Consider the following 5,903-nt stretch of genomic DNA (forward strand, 5'->3'; position numbering starts at 1 on the left):
GTAGTTTAACAGATGTCCCAGTAGTTTCACAGATGTCCCAGTAGTTTCACAGACGCCCCAATAGTTTTACATATGTCCAATTAGTTTCACAGATATCCCCATAGTTTCACAGATGTCCCAATAGTTTCACAGATGTCCCAATAGTTTCACAGATGTCCCAATAGGTTCACATATGTCCCAGTAGTTTTACAGATGTCCCAGTAGTTTCACAGATGTCCCAATAGTTTAACAGATGTCCCAGTAGTTTAACAGATGTCCCAGTAGTTTCACAGATGTCCCAATAGTTTCACAGATGTACCAGTAGTTTCACAGACGTCCCAATAGTTTAACAGATGTCCCAATAGTTTCACCCATGTCCCAATAGTTTCACAGATGTCCCAGGAGTTTAACAGATGTCCCAATAGTTTAACAGATGTCCCAGTTGTTTTACAGATGTCCCAATAGTTTCACAGATGTCCCAATAGTTTAACAGATGTCCCAATAGGTTCACATGTCCCAGTAGTTTTACAGACGCCCCAATAGTTTTACATATGTCCCATTAGTTTCACAGATGTTCCCATAGTTTCACAGATGTCCCAATAGTTTCACAGATGTCCCAATAGTTTCACAGATGTCCCAATAGGTTCACATATGTCCCAGTAGTTTTACAGATGTCCCAGTAGTTTCACAGATGTCCCAATAGTTTAACAGATGTCCCAGTAGTTTAATAGATGTCCCAGTAGTTTCACAGATGTCCCAATAGTTTCACAGAGTTGTACCAGTAGTTTCACAGATGTCCCAATAGTTTAACAGATGTCCCAATAGTTTCACCCATGTCCCAATAGTTTCACAGATGTCCCAGGAGTTTAACAGATGTCCCAATAGTTTAACAGATGTCCCAGTTGTTTTACAGATGTCCCAATAGTTTCACAGATGTCCCAATAGTTTAACAGATGTCCCAATAGGTTCACATATGTCCCAGTAGTTTTACAGATGTCCCAATAGTTTCACCCATGTCCCAATAGTTTCACAGATGTCCCAGGAGTTTAACAGATGTCCCAATAGTTTAACAGATGTCCCAGTAGTTTCACAGATGTCCCAATAGTTTAACAGATGTCCCAGTAGTTTAACAAATGTCCCAGTAGTTTCATAGATGTCCCAGTAGGTTAACAGATGTCGCCATAGTTTCACAGATGTCTCAATCGTTTCACAGATGTCCCAGTAGTTTTACAGATATCCCAGTAGGTTAAGAGATGTCCCCATAGTTTCACAGATGTCCCAATAGTTTCACAGATGTACCAGTAGTTTCACAGATGTCCCAATAGTTTCACAGATGTCCCAATAGTTTCACAGATGTCCCAGTAGTATTACAGATGGCCCAGTAGTTTCACACATGTCCAAGTAGTTTCACAGACGCCCCAATAGTTTCACATATGTCCCATTAGTTTCCCAGATGTCCCCATAGTTTCACAGATATCCCAATAGTTTCACAGATGTCCCATTACTTTCACAGATGTCCCCATAGTTTCACAGATCTCCCAATAGTTTCACATATGTCCCATTAGTTTCACAGATGTCCCCATAGTTTCACAGATGTCCCATTAGTTTCACAGATGTCCCCATAGTTTCACAGATGTCCCAATAGTTTAACAGATGTCCCAGTAGTTTAACAGATGTACCAGTAGTTTCACAGATGTCCCAGTAGTTTCACAGACGCCCCATTAGTTTTACATATGTCCAATTAGTTTCACAGATGTCCCAATAGTTTCACAGATGTCCCAATAGTTTCACAGATGTCCCAATAGTTTCACAGATGTCCCAATAGGTTCACATATGTCCCAGTAGTTTTACAGATGTACCAGTAGTTTCACAGATGTCCCAATAGTTTAACAGATGTCCCAGTAGTTTAACAGATGTCCCAGTAGTTTCACAGATGTCCCAATAGTTTCACAGATGTACCAGTAGTTTAACAGATGTCCCAGTAGTTTCACAGATGTCCCAATAGTTTCACAGATGTCCCAGGAGTTTAACAGATGTCCCAATAGTTTAACAGATGTCCCAGTTGTTTTACAGATGTCCCAATAGTTTCACAGATGTCCCAATAGTTTAACAGATGTCCCAATAGGTTCACATGTCCCAGTAGTTTTACAGACGCCCCAATAGTTTTACATATGTCCCATTAGTTTCACAGATGTTCCCATAGTTTCACAGATGTCCCAATAGTTTCACAGATGTCCCAATAGTTTCACAGATGTCCCAATAGGTTCACATATGTCCCAGTAGTTTTACAGATGTCCCAGTAGTTTCACAGATGTCCCAATAGTTTAACAGATGTCCCAGTAGTTTAATAGATGTCCCAGTAGTTTCACAGATGTCCCAATAGTTTCACAGAGTTGTACCAGTAGTTTCACAGATGTCCCAATAGTTTAACAGATGTCCCAATAGTTTCACCCATGTCCCAATAGTTTCACAGATGTCCCAGGAGTTTAACAGATGTCCCAATAGTTTAACAGATGTCCCAGTTGTTTTACAGATGTCCCAATAGTTTCACAGATGTCCCAATAGTTTAACAGATGTCCCAATAGGTTCACATATGTCCCAGTAGTTTTACAGATGTCCCAATAGTTTCACCCATGTCCCAATAGTTTCACAGATGTCCCAGGAGTTTAACAGATGTCCCAATAGTTTAACAGATGTCCCAGTAGTTTCACAGATGTCCCAATAGTTTAACAGATGTCCCAGTAGTTTAACAAATGTCCCAGTAGTTTCATAGATGTCCCAGTAGGTTAACAGATGTCGGCATAGTTTCACAGATGTCTCAATCGTTTCACAGATGTCCCAGTAGTTTTACAGATATCCCAGTAGGTTAAGAGATGTCCCCATAGTTTCACAGATGTCCCAATAGTTTCACAGATGTACCAGTAGTTTCACAGATGTCCCAATAGTTTCACAGATGTCCCAATAGTTTAACAGATGTCCCAGTAGTATTACAAATGGCCCAGTAGTTTCACACATGTCCAAGTAGTTTCACAGACGCCCCAATAGTTTCACATATGTCCCATTAGTTTCCCAGATGTCCCCATAGTTTCACAGATATCCCAATAGTTTCACAGATGTCCCATTACTTTCACAGATGTCCCCATAGTTTCACAGATCTCCCAATAGTTTCACATATGTCCCATTAGTTTCACAGATGTCCCCATAGTTTCACAGATGTCCCATTAGTTTCACAGATGTCCCCATAGTTTCACAGATGTCCCAATAGTTTAACAGATGTCCCAGTAGTTTAACAGATGTACCAGTAGTTTCACAGATGTCCCAGTAGTTTCACAGACGCCCCAATAGTTTTACATATGTCCAATTAGTTTCACAGATGTCCCCATAGTTTCACAGATGTCCCAATAGTTTCACAGATGTCCCAATAGTTTCACAGATGTCCCTATAGGTTCACATATGTCCCAGTAGTTTTACAGATGTCCCAGTAGTTTCACAGATGTCCCAGTAGTTTAACAGATGTCCCAATAGTTTCACAGATGTCCCAATAGTTTCACAGATGTACCAGTAGTTTCACAGATGTCCCAATAGTTTAACAGATGTCCCAATAGTTTCACCCATGTCCCATTAGTTTCACAGATGTCCCAGGAGTTTAACAGATGTCCCAATAGTTTAACAGATGTCCCAATAGTTTCACCCATGTCCCAATAGTTTCACAGATGTCCCAGGAGTTTAACAGATGTCCCAATAGTTTAACAGATGTCCCAGTTGTTTTACAGATGTCCCAATAGTTTCACAGATGTCCCAATAGTTTAACAGATGTCCCAATAGGTTCACATATGTCCCAGTAGTTTTACAGATGTCCCAATAGTTTCACCCATGTCCCAATAGTTTCACAGATGTCCCAAGAGTTTAACAGATGTCCCAATAGTTTGACAGATGTCCCAGTAGTTTCACAGATGTCCCAATAGTTTAACAGATGTCCCAGTAGTTTAACAAATGTCCCAGTAGTTTCATAGATGTCCCAGTAGGTTAACAGATGTCGCCATAGTTTCACAGATGTCTCAATCGTTTCACAGATGTCCCAGTAGTTTTACAGATATCCCAGTAGGTTAAGAGATGTCCCCATAGTTTCACAGATGTCCCAATAGTTTCACATATGTCCCAGTAGTATTACAGATGGCCCAGTAGTTTCACACATGTCCCAGTAGTTTCACAGACGCCCCAATAGTTTCACATATGTCCCATTAGTTTCCCAGATGTCCTCATAGTTTCACAGATCTTCCAATAGTTTCACAGATGTCCCATTAGTTTCACAGATGTCCCCATAGTTTCACAGATGTCCCCATAGTTTAACACATGTCCCAATAGTTCCACAGATGTCCCAATAGTTTAACAGATGTCCCAGTAGTTTCACAGATGTACCAGTAGTTTCACAGATGTCCCAATAGTTTCACAGATGTCCCAATAGTTTAACAGATGTCCCAGTAGTATTACAGATGGCCCAGTAGTTTCACACATGTCCAAGTAGTTTCACAGACGCCCCAATAGTTTCACATATGTCCCATTAGTTTCCCAGATGTCCCCATAGTTTCACAGATATCCCAATAGTTTCACAGATGTCCCATTACTTTCACAGATGTCCCCATAGTTTCACAGATCTCCCAATAGTTTCACATATGTCCCATTAGTTTCACAGATGTCCCCATAGTTTCACAGATGTCTCAATCGTTTCACAGATGTCCCAGTAGTTTTACAGATATCCCAGTAGGTTAAGAGATGTCCCCATAGTTTCACAGATGTCCCAATAGTTTCACATATGTCCCAGTAGTATTACAGATGGCCCAGTAGTTTCACACATGTCCCAGTAGTTTCACAGACGCCCCAATAGTTTCACATATGTCCCATTAGTTTCCCAGATGTCCTCATAGTTTCACAGATCTTCCAATAGTTTCACAGATGTCCCATTAGTTTCACAGATGTCCCCATAGTTTCACAGATGTCCCCATAGTTTAACACATGTCCCAATAGTTCCACAGATGTCCCAATAGTTTAACAGATGTCCCAGTAGTTTCACAGATGTACCAGTAGTTTCACAGATGTCCCAATAGTTTCACAGATGTCCCAATAGTTTAACAGATGTCCCAGTAGTATTACAGATGGCCCAGTAGTTTCACACATGTCCAAGTAGTTTCACAGACGCCCCAATAGTTTCACATATGTCCCATTAGTTTCCCAGATGTCCCCATAGTTTCACAGATATCCCAATAGTTTCACAGATGTCCCATTACTTTCACAGATGTCCCCATAGTTTCACAGATCTCCCAATAGTTTCAAATATGTCCCATTAGTTTCACAGATGTCCCCATAGTTTCACAGATGTCCCATTAGTTTCACAGATGTCCCCATAGTTTCACAGATGTCCCAATAGTTTAACAGATGTCCCAGTAGTTTAACAGATGTACCAGTAGTTTCACAGATGTCCCAGTAGTTTCACAGACGCCCCAATAGTTTTACATATGTCCAATTAGTTTCACAGATGTCCCCATAGTTTCACAGATGTCCCAGTAGTTTAACAGATGTCCCAGTAGTTTCACAGATGTCCCAGTAGGTTAACAGATGTCCCCATAGTTTCACAGATGTCCCAATCGTTAAACAGATGTCCCAGTAGTTTTACAGATATCCCAGTAGTTTAACAGATGTCCCAGTAGTTCAACAGATGTCCCAATAGGTTCACATATGACCCAGTAGTTTTACAGATGTCCCAGTAGTTTCACAGATGTCCCATTAGTTTCACAGATGTCCCAATAGTTTAACAGATGTCCCAATAGGTTCACATATGTCCCAGTAGTTTATCAGATGTCCCAGTAGTTTCACAGATGTCCCAATAGTTTAACAGATGTCCCAGTAGTTTAACAGATGTCCCAGTA

This window comes from Petromyzon marinus, unplaced genomic scaffold (genome assembly GCF_048934315.1).
Source record: "Petromyzon marinus isolate PM22_M1 ecotype Great Lakes invasive population unplaced genomic scaffold, UKy_Petmar_22M1.pri1.0 PM_Scaffold_63, whole genome shotgun sequence".
Classification (NCBI taxonomy): Eukaryota; Metazoa; Chordata; class Hyperoartia; order Petromyzontiformes; family Petromyzontidae; genus Petromyzon; species Petromyzon marinus.